The 18,025-nt window shown below is 36.2% G+C and overlaps 1 non-coding gene across 1 annotated transcript; it reads right to left on the bottom strand.

Moving 5' to 3' along the window:
- Window positions 1-17,516: 17,516 nt before the first annotated feature.
- On the bottom strand, window positions 17,517-17,623 carry LOC122752232. Its single transcript, XR_006356018.1, has one exon. It is a non-coding gene; the product is annotated as a U6 spliceosomal RNA (small nuclear RNA).
- Between the last annotated feature and the right edge of the window lie 402 nt (window positions 17,624-18,025).

The following is an 18,025-nucleotide window of genomic DNA, read 5'->3' on the forward strand; positions in this document are numbered from 1 at the left end:
CAGGAAATCTTTCCCAATTACTCTTAATTCCAGTGATTTCCCTCTGAGATTAGCTCCAAATTTTTTTTCTATATATCTTGCTTATACGTAGTTATTTTCTTCTTGTCTTGTCTATTAGACAGTAAGTTCCTTGAGAGAAATAACAATCTTTTGACTCTTTTTGTATCTGGAAAATAGTAGGCCCATAGTAAAATTTACTGATGGAATGATTGACCGTAATTAATTTGGGGATCTTTTCTCAGACTAACTCACAATATCAAAGCAAAGCTCCTTCATTGAGAGAACTTGCTTCTAGCCTTAGATCATTTCGTCCATAAGCATTTATTAAGCACTGTGCTAAAAGCTAAAGATGCAAAGAAAGGGGGAAAACAGACCTTCCTTTAAAGGAAAATACAATATAATGAGGGAGACAACCACAAACAAGCTATATACAGGATAAATTGGAAATAATCAACAGAGGGAAGGCACTAGAATTAAAGGGGATTAGGGAAGTCTTCCTGTAGAAGATGGGATTATAAATGGGACTTGAAAGAAACTAGAGAAGCCACTAGGCAGGGAATAGGAGGGAGATAATTAAAGGCATGAGGAATAGCCAGGAAAAATGTCTGGAGCCTAGAGATAGAATGTCTTGTGCAAGGAAGTATATGGAGGCTAGTAGTATTCTCACAGAGCACACAGGGGTAGGGGAACAGTGAAAGTCTTAAGACTAAAAATATAGAAAGGGACCAGGTTACAAAGAGTTTTGAATGCCAAACAGAGGATTTTATATTTGATACTAGAAGTGAAAGGGAGCCTCTAGAATTGACTGAATAAGAGGGGTGGGGTAACATGGTCATACCTGTGCTTTCTAAGAGGAACACTTGGAAAGCAAAGTAGAAGATGCATTGGATTGGGGAGAGATCTGAGTCAGAGGGAACAGACAACAGGCTAGTGCAATTGTCGAAGGATGAGGTGACTGCTCTCAGATGGTAGCAGTGTTAGATGAGATATGGAGGAGCTATATACAGGAGGTTTGAGGAGGGATGAAAAGCTTTAGAAAAGCTGCTGAGGTAAGTGGGACAATGAATTAATTATGGAGGCATGAAAGGATTGTGATTAGCATAATCTTTACTTCTGACAGTTAAATCATAACCCAGCAATGGACAATAATTACAAAACAGATGTCAACTCCTAATAATTCTATCAGTCATGTAATAGATGCTGGGAATATAACTATCTTTAATTTTCTTATTGCCCCTTTCTTTTCTTTTTAAGTATTTGTTGATGTCTTCTGTTTTGTACAATTTCATAGTTATCCTTCCCATTATAGTTAACCGTACCTCTTCCTCCCCAATAAAGTTATCCCCATAACAATGAGTATTTTTTCTCATTTAGAATTTTATTTTCCAAATTACATGTAAAAACAAATTTTGACATCGATTTTTTTAAAACTTTGTGTTCCAACTTCTCTTCCTCCCTCCCTCCCCACCCCCCCAAGAACTCAAGCAATTCAAAAAAGTTATACATGAGTACACAATGAGTATTTTTAAAGACATAAAAAGAAATAAAAGAGTCCACCTAATACAGATGACTTGGCCCACACCTGACATTTATGCCTTATTCTCCAGATATATTAAAAGAAATATAGGTGTGGGGGGGGCAGCTAGGTGGTGCAGTGGATAAAGCACTGGTCCTGTATTCAGGAGGTCCTGAGTTCAAATCCAACATCAGACCCTTAACACTTTCTAGCAGTGTGTCTTTGGGCAAGTCACTTAACCCTCATTGCCCCACAAAAAACAAAACAAAACAAAAGAAATGTAGGGCTTCACTGGGAAACATAAAAAATATACAGGGGAGGGGCAGCTAGGTGGTGCAGTGGATAAAGCACCAGCCCTGTATTCAGGAGGACCTGAGTTCAAATCTGACCTCAGACACTTACTAGCTGTGTGACCCTGGGCAAGTCACTTAACCCCAATTGCCTCACAAAAATAAATATACAGGGGAAAGGCTGGTATGGTTCTTTGAATTCCTAGTTCCATATCTCTTTTCATTATAGGTAGGCCCTTTTCAATATCTTCTGGATATAATCTCAAAAGTAATAAATGTGAATGGAATAGCCTAGAGAAAAGAAAGGATGTGGTTGAAACAATGTAAAGTCCGTTGGAAAAATATACTTTAAAATTGGAGAAAGAAGAAAAATTATACATCTGACATATTACAGATTAGGAATACTTTATTTCTATAATTGTTTTCATAAAATTCATTTTAGTTGAAAAAATTACTTTTCAGCAATATTTTTCTGGGTTTTTCTAATTAAAAAGACATATTCTTTGTTAGGTAGCCAGATTAAGGTAGTTGGGGCAGTTAGGTGGCACAGTGGATAACCCACCAGTCCTAGAGTCAGAAGGACCTGAGATCAAATCTCACCTCAGGCACTTGCTAGCTGTGTGACCCTGGGCAAGCCACTTAACCCCAATTACCTTAAATGTCCAGGGTCATGTCCAGTGGTCCTGATGTATATTTTGCCACTGGACCCAGATGGCTGTGGAGCAGAGAATGAGGTTGGTGACCTTACACAGCCCCTCCTCACTAAAATCCAGTTGAGTGCAAGTCATGACATCAGCCTGATGTCATGGTCCTCTTTGAGAACAAAGGACAAACAACAACAACAATAAGAGATAAAGGTTGTTAAGATTACTTCTCAAAATAAAAGGTCTTTAGAAAACAATGGCTAGGGGCAGCTAGATGGCGCAGTGGATAGAGCACTGGCCCTGGAGTCAGGAGTACCTGAGTTCATATCCAGCCTCAGACACTTAACACTTACCAGCTGGGTGACCCTGGCCAAGTCACTTAACCCCAATTGCCTCACTAAAAAAAAACTTCACCTGTTCTGAGTCTCCCGCTATGCAATTTTCAGATAAGAGAGCTAAAATATTATCATTTGGTTTATATATATTTACTTTTTAAAAAACCATTACAAAGATGCCCATCAAAACATTACATTTTAAATTTAAATCCAGGAAATGGTATAATTTTTTTTCTCCAAATTACATTATCCAGAATGTGTTCATATGAATGAGGCTTCTTTAACATTTTGATAAGGCATACAAGAGTATGTGGATTGACATGCTTCCCTTCAGTCTAGAAAGAATTGCCATTTAATTTCCTATACTTTATTTTTTCTCTTTTTTAAAAATAAATTTTATTGCTGTCTTTGCTTTTTTACATGATCATAGTTTTCCCTACCATCATCCCACTTCCCCTAACAGAAAGTCTTCCCATATATAAGATAGTATTTTCTTTAAAGAGAGGAAAAATCATTACAATAAATGAATACATTGAAAAACGTCTTAAAGCATTGTGATGTTCAATAGCTGTGGGTTTCCCAAATTCATGAAGGGGTGCATTGGAGGTGTCCTTTCACATTTTTTTTTATTTGAGCCATGCTTGATTTTTATAATTGTACTGTACTCACTTTTTTTTTTTTTTTAGTGAAGCAATTGGGGTTAAATGACTTGGCCAGGGTCACACAGTTAGTAAGTGTTAAGTGTCTGAGGCCGGATTTGAACTCAGGTACTCCTGACTGCAGGGCTGGTGCTCTATCCACTGTGCCACCTAGCTGCCCGTATACTCACTTTTGATTTTTTTGTGTGTGATTGTTTTTTTCACTTACATTGTTATAGTCGTATATATTATTTTGACTCTGCTTCAGTTTGCTTCAGTTCATGGAGATATTCCATGTGTCTCCATATCATTACATTTATCATTTCTTAAAAACATTATTATACCATTAACTTCAGTCCCTCAATCTATTTAGCTATTTTCCAAATGATGGGTATCTACTTCATTTCCAATTCTTTGCTATCACAAATGTACTTCTACAAATATTTTGGTGCATATGGATCTTTCAGTCGTGGCTTACCTGGAGTATAAGCCCAGTAACAAAATCTCTTGATCAAAGGAAATGGACATTTTTAATAACTTGATTTGCATCACTCCAAATTGCTTTCCCAAATGGTTGTACTATTCATAGCTCTACCAACAATATATTAGTGTCTATTATCCCACAACCATTCCAACATTAACTACTGCCATTTTTATCAGCCAATGTGTAATATGTAAGGTAAAATTTCAGCATTGATTTGATTTACAATTCTGTTATTATTAGTGATTTGGAACATTGTTTCATGTGGTTGTAAATACTTTGCAATTCTTATGTAACCTGTTTGTACATATCCTTTGACCACCTATCTATTGGGTAATGGCTATTATATATGTGTGTATGTGTATGTATATGTGTATATGTATGTATGTAGATGGATAGAGATAGAGAGAATTTATATATCTTTAATAGCACTTTATCAGAGAAACTTTATCAGAGTAACATAATACAAAGTTTTTGGAAGGTTTTCCCCTCTTATTCAATTTCTTCACTTTTTATTCTGAGTACACTAATTTTGTCAGTGCAGAAGCTTTTCAGTGTCCTGTAATCAGTTATCTATTTTATCTTTGTAATTGACCCTATCTCTTATTTGGTTAAGAATGTATCTCTTGGGGCAGCTAGGTGGCTCAGTGGATAGAGCACCGGCCCTGGAGTCAGGAGTATCTGAGTTCAAATCTGGCCTCAGACACTTAACACTTACTAGCTGTGTGACCCTGGGCAAGTCACTTAACCCCAATTGCCTCACACACACACAAAAAAGAATGTATCTCTTGGGGGCAGCTAGATGGCACAGTGGTTGAAGCACCGGCCCTGGATTCAGGAGTACCTGAGTTCAAATCCGGCCTCAGACACTTGACACTTACTAGCTGTGTGACCCTGGGCAAGTCACTTAACCCCCATTGCCTAAAAAAAAAAAAAAGTATCTCTTACCCATAGCTATGAGAAGTATGTAATCTATTTCTCTTCTAATTTTTAATAGATAATCTTCAATATTAATATCATGTATCCATTTGGAATGTATTGTTGGAATATGGTATAGGGTATTAGTCTGTGAGACTGCTTTCTAGTTTTCTCAGCAGTTTTCATAAAATAAGTATTTCTTTCCCAGGTAATTGATGTTTCCTACTTTATCAATCAGGTATTGGGTTCCATTGTTTTTTATTCTTTCTCACCTATCAGTTCCAGTTATCTATTTTTTTAAACCAATATCAGATGGTTTTGATGACTGATGATATATAATATAATTTGAGGTCTGGAAGTACTATTCCTCATTTGTTAATTTCTCTTGATATTCTAGATCTTTTATTTCTCCAAATGAATTTTGTTATTTCATCAAGTTGTATATAGTATCCCTTTGATAATTCTTTTGGTAAATTAGCCATGCTTCATAAGAAATTATTACAAAATATTAAATAAACATGTTCAATACTATTTTGCTATGTAGCATGTCTTCCTTTTTCTATGCATAAGAGTTTAAGAAAGACACAAGCCTGCCTCAAATCTATTTCAAAAGCCTACCTCAACGACTACCTCAAAACTAGCTATAATCTAGTATTTAATCAATAATCATACAATGCTTTATGAATGAAATCATTAACTAGTGTATTATTATCAAGTAGTATATGCTGTTTGATAAGAACATTAATTAGAGAAAGACAAAAGAAAACAAATGTCCTACTCTCTTGGCAGATAGTCTCATTGATCAAAACCAAAATTGACTGTTGTATCTTTAATTGTTTATAGTTTCTGATAAGTTCAAATGTGCTGAAAGAAAAAATCCTTGCATCTGCCAGTGAAAATTTCATGACAAATTGATGTATAGTGAAACAATGTATAATGGATGATTAGCACATAGTCAAAATTCTTAGAACCTTTCAACACATTAGAATTTTAGGAGTTGTTTTTTTTTCCTATTTAAAAAGGACAAGCAATTTCCAGAAGGTTAACATAAGGTTTCCATCCTGAGTAGCAACCTTTTCAAGTTCACATATACAGTTCTGTCTATATTCAGAATACGAAATTGCAAAGAGGAATGAAATGCTCATCAATCAAACATCAAATACCATCAGAATTCAGGAAATACTTTGCATTTCCAATTTTCTTATATCATCTTACATATCCCAAGCTCCCTAGCAGGTAAAAAAAATTCCTGTGACCCTTTACAGATGAGAAAGAGAGAGCAAAAGAAGGATAGTAGGAAGATGCAATGAAAGATATTCTATTTAATCCTAAATGATTAATGATATATCTCTACTGATGCCTTGCATAAGAATATGATTTTGTCCTTGTCTTTGTGTTTTGTTAAAGTTAATTTCATTTAAAAAAAAACTTTCATTACTATTAATATACAACAACATTTAACCAAAGGGCTAATGGTTAATGTTGTTAAATCATTTCAGTCATAACCGTGACCCCATTTAGGGTTTTTTTTGTCAAAGATAGCAGAGTTGTTTGCCATTTCCTTCTCCAGTGGATCTAGTGGGTCTATTTTGTCAGGCAATGAGAGGTTAATTGACTTGTCCAGGGTCACACAGCTAGGAATTGTCTAAAGCTGTATTTGAACTCATGTCTTCCTGACACTAAATGCAGTGCTATATCCAGTGAGCCACCAGCTGCTTCCTATGTGTAGTAGACTATTCCTAACTGAAAAACAAAGAAGGAAAAATGAGAGTTCCTATTGTAGGGTGATGTCTACCCATGGAAACAGAGAACCTTTTATGTTAACTAAACTAATACCTACCCCTGAATTCAGAGAGCTCTCCCTGTTTTCTTCTGTAGGTGTTTTATGAACCAAATTTTCTCTCAAATTATAACAATATTGGCTCATCATTTCAAAGAGATATCATTGGTGTAATTTACCCTAACACAGAAAGAATATGCAACAAGGATATAGTGGCACATAGCTTCACTGGATGTTGCTTTTCTTTCTCCATCTGAGTCCTTGTCAACAGGATAAGATGATTTGCAGGGTCTCAGCCATCCACCAAGTCTGAGAGACTACACATGTCTTTTGAGGCTATTTATGCCTCTTGAGTAGGAAGCAGCATCAGGGAAGCTGGGGCCAATCAAGTTGCACAGAAGAAGGGATCATGGGCAAAATTGTTTCACTATGTCTTTTTATGGGGTTTGTTGCACGAGAGTTCACTTAGAGGCTTGGTTTAATGTTTCTGAAGGGACCTAGGGAAGCCTCGGGCAACTTCCTGGCTTCTCTCTGTTATCTTGGTTCTGCCTCTGGAAAACATTGATTTTATCATAGATCGTGTGATTATAGTTCATCAGGCAATTAGTTTGGCTCTTTTTATGTTTAGAGGTCTAAGGCAAGATATTTCCCCTGGGACTAATGTTAGTGTGGCATATTGGGGACAATCTAATACCAAGTCTAGTAGGTCCCTGGAAAAATACTCATATGGAACCTCATAGATGTCATTATTGGAGCAGGCCCATTTCTTCTGGATCAAATAATGAAACCTCTTCTTAATGGGAACTGGATAAGTGAGAAAAACTCTACCTGATAGCAAATATAGGATGTATGTTATGTCAGAGAAATGCAACTGACTCAATTTGGGTATTTTCTCAGGAGAGTCTCCATGCCCTACTGGGGAACAAACACAGGAAACCTAGATTAAACAGTAGCACTTCCTGGTTTGTAGGTATCTAATACAGGAAAGAGGGAATGGTTGATGGAGAGCCTCAGTGGAAAAGCCTTTCTGCTATTGGAAGGTCTGATGACCAGCAATCCAGATATGATGTAGCAAAATTGCCTACAAAAACTGGAAAGATGTTTCAGGAATGGTAAAACACCTCAGTGTTAAGCATACACCACATTTATTTCATCTACATATCAGAACAGATGAGAAGCTATATGACTTTGTCCTCTATGTGGATGCCAAATCTTGAAGGTTCATAGTACTGGGGGTAGTAAATTCTGAGATAGAGGATGACATAAGATTAAAATGAATATATGTATGTCTTTAATGTAATCAATTTGTTAGAGTACAGTTGAGAACTTGGAACTTTAAGTGGAACCCGCCTAGTCTTGAATAGTTACTAGATACTATAAGTGATATGGTAAAGAGGCACAGGGATGCCAAGAAGAATTCTTACTGAGAAAATCATCATACAAATGGTTCAGGGGCACATGCCAGAACTTGAGCCAAAGATACAAGGTCTCAGAGGCACAAACTCCAAAAGACACTTTTAACTGCTAGGCCAGGCAACTGAGGAACAGAATGAATAGGACAGGATGCTGTAAGTAAAGAATTGTGTGAGGTTGTACAGAATTTCATTGACTGAGGAAAAGTGACCAGTATCCAGTTTGGGCCAGTACTATAGCCCCAACAGTTACTTGTGAAAGAGACTTCACATGACAAACTGAATTGCCCAAAATTACAGTAATCTATAAATCTTTGATGTTCAACCCCCAGGGAAACCACCATCAGAGGAGTGGAAATCAGAAAGTGAGCAATAGGGGAAAATAAAGGGGGATGGAGAGGAATGGAAATTATCAAAGATCTCAGGAAGAAGAAAACTCAGAGAACTTGAACATATGCAGATAAATCAATAGAGAAAACATTAGCAGCAGAAGGAAATATGACTTCCAGATTTAGTAAATGAGTTCAAGCATCTATGAATAAATATGTCAAAACAAAGGAAAAAGATCCAACATTTGGTGAGACAGAGGACTCCGTGAAATTCAAAGCTAACATAGAACTGTGGTTGTGACACACTGTTCCTGAGTGATTTAAAAGATAAATGGGAATAATGAGAGAATAATTTATGGCCTGCACAGCAAAAATAACTGGTAGAATAGATAAACTTGAATCTGACACTGACAATGACCTTATTTGAAATTTCTATCAGCTCTTTTCCACCCATTCTCATAGGACCTTGAAGAAAAGTGTCTAAAAATTGAAGATGTGGATTGCATTGCTGTCCTAGACAGTGGAGCACAAGGGACCATAGTGTTCCAGTCATTCTATGGGAGAAGAAAATACCTATTCAGCGTCTTGGGTTTGTTTTAGCCTTGGAGGGCTCAGTGGCAAAAATTATCCATACTTGGAATACAATGAAGTTCATTGGAATTTCTTGAAGATATTTTTAGTTTCAACAAAGTAATGTACATTCTTGCCTTGGTCTACCTGTACCCTTTAAGGAACAGTGAAGTTTTAGCACTTTTTTCTAGTTCCAGATTAAAATGAATTCTGGGATAGAGCACTGGCCCTGGAATCAGGAGTACCTGAGTTCAAATGCAGCTTCAGACACTTAACACTTACTAGCTGTGTGACCTTGGGCAAGTCACTTAACCCCAATTGCCTCACTAAAAAAAAAATGAATTCTGGTCTATTCAGAATATTAGCTGAGTATTGCAAGCAATAAGCATATGTTGACCATCTATATAGCTTGTGCATAGGCATATGAGTCAAGTGGAGACTGTGATCATCATAAGGGAATTCCTTATTCTTTAAATACTAAAGCAGACCTTAAATTATTTGACTTTGGAAATTCTAAAGTGCTAGATAAGTGGAAAGAGTGCCAGAGGTGGAGTCTCAGAAAAAATGACAAGTGTGTTCTTACTGCATGAGTGGTATGTGAGATGTATACAAGAAGCAGCCTACAAAGTCAAATTCACTGGCTCAAAGCCATTCTAGAAAAGATGTAGTAAGAGCCCTTTGGCTGTGATAGATGACCTCAGAGAACATTTCAAGAATTTTCTAGTGAATAGTAGCATCACAGAATTTAATATAACCTTTGCATCACCATAGTCATAATCCCAAAGAAGAATAGAACTTTGGACAAGAGAACGAAAGTGTACCAATATACTATTTCAAGGGTTGAAGATGGTCTAAATTATCTCTTAGGCAGTAAGTAGTTTTCTCTATTGGATTTGCACGGTGACTGTTACCAGATTTCTATGAAAGAGGAAGAAAAGACTTCTCTCATCTGTCCAACTGGATTTTAGCACCTTAAACATATGTGTCAGACATCTCAGAAATAACTGGCATTTTCCAAATACTGAGAGACTCTTTGGAAACTGTAACTTTCCTTAAACTTCAGAACATGTGCAGGATATTAAGAAAATCTGGGGGCAGCTAGGTGGCACAGTAGATAAAGCACTGGCCCTGGATTCAGGAGGACCCGAATTTAAATCAGGCCTTCAGACACTTGACACTCCCTAGCTGTGTGACCCTGAGGAGGTCACTTAACACTCATTGCCCTGCAAAAAAGAAAAAAGAAAAAAGAAAATCTACATGAATCATCACTATTTCTATATTACCAACAAAACCCAACAGGATGTAAAAAGAAAAATTCTATTCAAAATAATTTCAAAATGTATAAATGTTTAGGAGTTTACCTCCTAAGACACAATAACTGCATAAATACAGCTACAAAAACACTCTTTACAGGAAGAAAAGACAAATAATTGAAGACCTATTAATTGTTCATGGTAGTAAAATAGTAATATAATAGTATAGTAAATATAGTATATGTGGTAATATATAGTAATATATAATAATATAGTAAAATATAGGAAGATATAGTAAAATGGAAATACTACCTAAATTAGTTTATTTATTCAGTGTCATACTAAACAAACAAAGAATGACTTTAGAGCATGCATTCTTAACCTGGGGTCCATGAACTTGTTAGGTTTTTTTTTTTAATATTGTGAAAACTACATTTCAATATAATTTATTCCCTTTGTCAAATTAAAATATGCATTTTAATTAATTTGGTTTTTTAAAATGTTCTAGAGGAAGATAGTGGTATATCGGGAATTAAGAAATCTCTTAATTAATGACATCTCTCAAAGAATACCATTGATGTTTAACCAAATTTAAAAAAAAAAAGAATTTCATGGATACTTCTCCACTCAACCTAGGGATACACTGAAGGCTGAAGAAACTCTGAAATATGCAAGTGAAGTATGTAGAAAGCACAGTGCACATTCCAGCAACAAATAGATAGGAGTTTCAAGATGACTCTAGCACACCTAGGCATCTATCCAGGCCAAGGGCAGCCTCAAACCTTGTGAAAGAAGAAGCAGCCTAGGCAGAGATCACAGGAAGGTAAAGGTTGAAAGCAATCACACATACCTACACACACATATACACAAGGGTAACCCATTAGCCCTGTGGTAGAAGCCGAGTCAAGATCCCATTGTGGTAAAACAGCATTGAATCACAGAAAATGAGAATAAGGGTCCCAGACAGAGTCTAATGCAATGTGACCTGGTTCCTTATGGAAATAGAGAGGCCCTAGACAGATCCCAGTACAGAATTCCTTGAATGGGGAGGCTAGTCTTGGCTACCACACTCAGGACCCATATTTCACTAAATTATAAGTGAAGAGTCCCTCAAATTCTTATATCCAGAGAACAATGTGACAATAGAAAGAATCTGCCAGTGACTTCTGGAAAGAAACCTCCAAGTGAAAACTTCCAGGAATGTCATAGGCAAAATCCCGAGTTTCCAAGTCAAAGAAAAAAAAACCTACAAAAAGCCCTACCATCCCAAGACAAAAGTTCGAGTACCCTCAGTCATGATCCACATGTGACTTGACAGATGCCACAATGGAGATGAAAAGAACATTGAATACAATATCCAAAGGAAAAAGACAAAGTCTTAAACAAGAATGAACTATTAGAGGTAAAAAGGAGTGTTAATAAAATAAAGAATTTCCAATTATTCCTAGTGAAAAATTAATAACTGAGTAGATATTTAAAATGGAAATTAAGGGAGCAAGATAAACAGAAAAGTGAAAACATTTTTGATTGTAACAGAGTATTTAGGGATGAATTGCTTATATACTAATAAGGGGATAAGAAAGTGATGTTTTGTCATAACTTTAATATCTTTAATGGTCATAGACAAAAGTAAATATAACAAAGATATGTCAATGGATGTTTTTCTATTTTGGTGATCTCAGGAGAAGTTAAGAAAATGGAAGATCAGGAACCTAGATTTGGTGGGGGCCTGGGGGGCCGGGATGGAGAAGGAAGGAAAGAAAAATCTTTATCACATAATAGAGGTGGATAGGGGCAGCTAGGTGGCGCAGTGGATAGAGTACTGGCCCTCGAGTCAGGAGTACCTGAGTTCAAATCCAGTCTCAGACACTTAACACTTAATAGCTGTGTGACCCTGGGCAAGTCACTTAACCCCAATTGCCTTACTAAATAAAATAAAATAAAATAATAGAGGTGGATAAATTGAAAAAAATTTAAACATGGAGGAACAGGTGAGGGTATTGGGCTTCTCATGAACCTCACTTTCATCTGAACCAGATAAAGGAAGATTGAACACAATTACACATACCTAAACATACACACACACACACACATATTATGGTATAGAAATGCATTAGAGGGAAGAGGTGCAAGGGAAAAGACAAAGAAGTATTTAAAAATAAAGTATAGTCAGAAGTATAACAAATTCCATTTTCAGAGAGAATATTGAGAAGTTATTGAAAGGAAAGGAAGAAAGAGTAAAGACTGGGAAGAAGGAAAAGGTAAAAGTGTTATATTGAAGCAGAAACAAGGCATTTCATTTGTGGATCATAAGTGTCATGTAAATATCCTCCCCTTTAGAACCTGCTTCTGATTTGTAAAGATAAGGTAGAAGCAAAGGAAGGAAAGAGCAAAAGAAGATAGGATAGAGAAAAATGAAAAATTAACAAGCACAACTGTGAATGTGAATGGGATAAATTCACTCATAAAATTGTAGAAGATAGCAGAATGGATTAGAAAACAGAATCCAATAATATACTGTTTACAATATTCTTTACAGCAAGCAAGCTTGAAAAATATTCACACAAAGTTAAAATGAGGGGCTGGATCAATACATATTATGCTTCAAAAATCAGGACTAGCCATTATGAATTCAAATAAGACTATAGAAAATATATATACAGGATAAGAAATAAGCTGGAAAATTATATCATGTTTACAGACACAATAATTAATTGATATCAATGTTAATACATATAAACCAAATATAGCATATAAATCAAATTAGAGTGAGAAATGGATAATAAAACTATAATACTGAGTAATTTCAACATAGCTCTTTCGGATCTAGATAGTAGTAGAATGGACTGTTTTGGGAAGTGGTAGGTTTCTCTTCCTTGAAAATCTTCAAGCAAAGAATGGATGATCTATTATATTAGGAATTCCTTTCATATATAGTTTGGACTAGATGACCATTCAGGTCCCTTCCAATGCTCAAATTCTAGGATTATCTTTCTTCATTGGAAATACAAGGATTTACTTCAGCATTCTCAAGTGTATTTTTTAAAATTCCAAATTCAAAAGAATACTAAAATAATGGAATTTTATTATACTTTGGAATTGTTGGTTAGCCAATTGTGAAGAAAAAAGCTTTTCTGTCCTAGAGAAATATCCAACTTGATTGGTGATTGCCTTTCCCAAACCACTATTTCAAGAAAGTCATAGCCATGTTTCAATTCACTCCCTACTGTACAGCCCTCTCTTCCTCACCAACAACCCATTTCCTCTCCATGGTCATTTCCCAATACAAACCCCTCTTTTTTCCCCTCCCATTCTAGGTTCCGGACTATGGACCAATATCAAATCAATTCTACAGTTATTCCTGTACACAGTGTTTTGTCTACTCCCTTATTTCCCTACATACTCTGCCTGAAACTTTCCAAACCAAAATGTAACTTCTTGGTAACCATTCCCTTTTTTTGTATTGTCTCACACATTAGAATGCAAGTTCCTTGAGAGAAAGGATCATCTTTGCTTTTGTCTTTTTATTCCCATTGCTTAGCACAGTGTTTGATACATAGTAAATACTTAATAAACAAATTTTTCATCCATCCATCCATTCACTCTTGGACTTCAATGATATATGGTGTAATTGATATCGTTGAAAAGTCAGAGTTATGACTCTGGTATCTTTTAAATCATTTGCCCTCTAACCTAAGTTACTTATTTTAATACTCTCTTAAGAGTGTTCCACAGCCAATTTTCTAATGAAGAAATCAAAGCTGTCTATTGCCATATGAAAAATGCTCTAAATCACTATTGATCAGAAAACTGCAAATGAAAACAACTCTGAGGTACCACCTCACACCTATCAGATTGGCAAATATGACAAAAAAGGAAAATAATAATTGTTGGAAAAGCTGTGGAAAAAATTGGAACACTGATGCATTGTTGGTGAAGTTGTGAACTGATCCAACCATTCTGGAGAGCAATTTGGAACTATGCCCAAAGGGCTATGGGATTGTTCATACCCTTTGACCCAGTGGTACCACTGTATGCCAAAGAGACCATAGAAAAGGGAAAAGGACCCACATATACAAAAATATTTATAGCAGCTCTCTTTGTGGTGGCAAAAAATTTGAAACTGAGGGAATGCCCATCAATAGGGAAATGGTTAAACACGTTGTGGTATATGAATGTAATGGAATAGTACTGTGCTGTAAGAATTGATGAGCAGGAAGAGTTCAGAGAAACCTGGAAGGACTTACATGAACTGATGCTGACTGAGAGGAGCAGAACCAGGAGAAGATTGTACACAGTTACAGCAACATTGTGTGATGAACAATGGTGATAGACTTGGCTGTTCTCATCAGTGCAATGATCCAAAACAGTTTCAAAGAACTCATGATAGAAAATGTTCTCAACATCCAGAAAAAAGAACTGTGGATTATGAATACAGATTGAACCATACTGTTTCTACTTTTGGACTGGGTTTTTCTTCCTTCTTTTTTGAGGTTTTTGCCTTGGGCTCTGATTCTTTTTTCACAAGATGACTAATGCAGAAATATGTTTAATGTGATTGTACATATATAACCTATATCAGACTGCTTCCAGTCTTGGGGAGGAGGGAGGGTGGGAAAAAAAAATTGGAACTAAAAATCCTATGAAAACAATTGTCAAAAACTATCCTTATATGTAACTGGAAAATAATAAGTTACTTTTTTAAAAAAGAGTGTTATTAAAAGGATAGTATGACCTGTGAAAAAAAAGCACAAATCTACATCAGAAAAAAAAGAGTACAAAGGCAATCTGTTAAGATCAAGGTTAAATCAAGGTTTCTTAACCTGGGTGCTCTTTAGATAGATTCTTTTTTTTTTTTTAGTGAGGCAATTGGGGTTAAGTGACTTGCCCAGGGTCACACAGCCAGCAAGTGTTAAGTGTCTCAGGCCGGATCCGAACCCAGGCACTCCTGACTCCAGGGCCGGTGCTCCATCCACTGCGCCACCTAGCTGCCCCTAGATAGATTCTTAGGTACATGACATTGGAAGGGGAAAAATTAAATTTTTATTTTTATTTACTTCTGTAACTCAAGTCCCAAGCCCAATGGTATGAGACTTTCTCCTCATTGCTGGAGATCAAAACCCTGCACTTGCATGGGGGGGCTGGGTGGAGTAGGAGAGATTAAAGCCCTTTAGTCTGTTTAAGTCTTTAAACCTGCTTAAAGTCTCTTAGGACTTTGTAGTCACTTCAGGTGCTTCCAACTCTCTCTCTCTCTCTCTCTCTCTCTCTCTCTCTCTCTCTCTCTCTCTCTCTCTCTCACACACACACACACACACAAGTTGGTTGTGCTCCTCAATTCTCTTTGTTAACTCCTCCTTTTCCTCTTCATTAGAATTATAAATGTGTTATTCTTGAGAGTGTCCCTAAGTTATTCAATATCCATAAAGACATTGAAGTTATTCCTTTTGGTATCTAGGTTTGTGAATATCTATTATCTATCTAGGCAGTTTTTCTTCTCCCTTTTTTTAATTGAAAGACATTTGATTAGATTTTTCAAGATACAAGGTGATTATAATTTTATCTTCCATTCTTCCTGTATTCTATCCCTAGACAAGAGATCCTAATATCTTTAGGACATAAATCATTCATATATATATACATGTACATGTTTACATATGTGTGTACATATATGCACATTTTATATATGTATGTCTACACACAATCATGTTTAGTGGAAGAGTTTTCTAGGCATGCCTGAGGATTTTGATTTAACATATATTTGTATTTACTATCTACCTACTCAACATAGGATAAAATACCTAAGTTAATAGTCACTTCATGGGAATATTTGAGAAGCTTATCTGAGAAAGGAAAGGGAGACATCAAAGAGAAGTTCCCTTTGAAGTAGCACACAGGAAGTATCTGCCTACATCTCCTAATATCATCAGTAGGAGAAAGTGATCTGATTGAGAAGTAGTGTTGCCAATAAGCTGAATCAAAGTGTCAGGGAAACCAAATGAGTAGGGGCAAATAATGTTGGCTAGAATCAAGAGTCAAAGAAATCCAGATCTGAACAAAAAAGTATGGATATCTTTGCAATGGCTTAGTTGAACTGCTCATTTAACTTGCCATGGATTCTATGTTTTATGGGTCCCTTGATCCTGAAGTTTTTGCATGAATCTGTATGTGTATTGTAATGTGATCTGCAGCAAAGTGGGCATTTATAATGTCTTAATTTCTTGAATTTTAAATCAATGGTGAGAATGGAAGACAAGGTAGTAGTAGTAGTAGTTGAAGAATGTTATTATTCATCTCCTAAAGAGGAAACCAAATAGCACAGGAGAAGTAAAAGCAATCCAAAAGCTGGTCTTACCTTTATTATCAGCTTTTTTTCATGCAATATACGGGAGAGGTAAAGAACTAAGAGTAAAAGCTGCAAGCGAAAGGCACTCTAAAGAAAAAGCATGATATCTGCTGCCCAGTAATGGGATTATTGAGACAGAAGTCTTGTAACTAATTTCTAGTTCTAGTTTTGACACTAATTAGCTTTACAAGCTTTGTCATCACTAAACTTTTCTTGCTCTTAGTTGCCTTATCTATCAAATGAGAGAGTTGGAATAAATGACCTTTCAGATGTAATCCACTTATGAAATTCCTTCACTGGAAGGTTGATCTGAGAATACTTAAGCAATTTCCTTCGTGGTAATGTTTTTTAAAGTCTCATTGCTTGTACTGTTTCTTCAAAGGAAAGCATTAGTCAATCTAAACTGGAGAAATGATATGAAACCTACTTTAAATAGTTCTTAATTATTTGTGATAGTACAATTTATACAAGGAAGCACTTAGGTTTTATTGATCTAAATGGTTTGACACATTCATTTAAAGGGAAGTCTCTATTGAAACCTGGGGTAGATGAAAATAATTTCTGAGCTGAGAAGTCATCATTCATATGCAAATGCAGTAGCTAATCCTTTCATAAAGTATTTAATAGGTCATTGCATTTTATCCATCCTCCCCCCTCTGCCAATAATCCTAAAGCACAGGTCTGACCATGTCACTGCCCTATTTAATAAAATCTAGAGGCTACCTATTACCTTTGGGATCAAATATAACATCCTGTTTGTCATTCAAAACCCTCCATAACCTATCCTCCCTCACCTTTCCAGGCTCCTTAAAGCACTCCTTCCCATATACTCTTTGATCCAGACAGAGGCTTCCTCGCTATAGCTCAAACAGTATTCTCCCTCTTCCAAGTCTGGACATTTTCCACTGGCTGTCTCCCATTCATGGAATGCTCTCTTTCCTTACCTCTGCCTCCTGGTGTCCTTCAAGACCCAGTTAAAATGCGGCTTTCTACAAGAAGCCTTTCCCCATCCCCCTTAATTCTTCATGAATTTGTGTGACATCCTTGCACAGGGGCCATGTTAATCTTCTCTGTATTGTTCCAATTTTAGTATATGTGCTGCCAAAGTGAGCCCAATCCCCTTTAATTCTAATGCCTTTCTTCTGTTGTTTCCCCCCCTATTTCTCCTGTGTATAGTTTTTACACAGTTATTTACATGTTGTCTCTCCCTTTAGATTATGAGTTTAGATTCTTGAGAGCCCAGATTATCTTCTGCCTTTCTTTGTGCTCCATTACTTAGTACAGTGCCTGACACATAGGAGGTGCTTAATAAATGTTTATTAACTGACTGACCAAGGAGTCATACTTTGTGTATAACTTGAATACGATAAATGTTTGTTGATTAATTCGTCTGACTAAAAATGTGAGACTAATTTGCTCTATCTTCCAAGCCTGGTTGAGGGAATGAATAGACTGAGGAGAATAGCTTAATTAAATTGCCTGGAATGGCATAGATAACACTACAAGAAAGTTGACT

The sequence above is a fragment of the Dromiciops gliroides genome, chromosome 3, assembly GCF_019393635.1.
Source record: "Dromiciops gliroides isolate mDroGli1 chromosome 3, mDroGli1.pri, whole genome shotgun sequence".
Classification (NCBI taxonomy): Eukaryota; Metazoa; Chordata; class Mammalia; order Microbiotheria; family Microbiotheriidae; genus Dromiciops; species Dromiciops gliroides.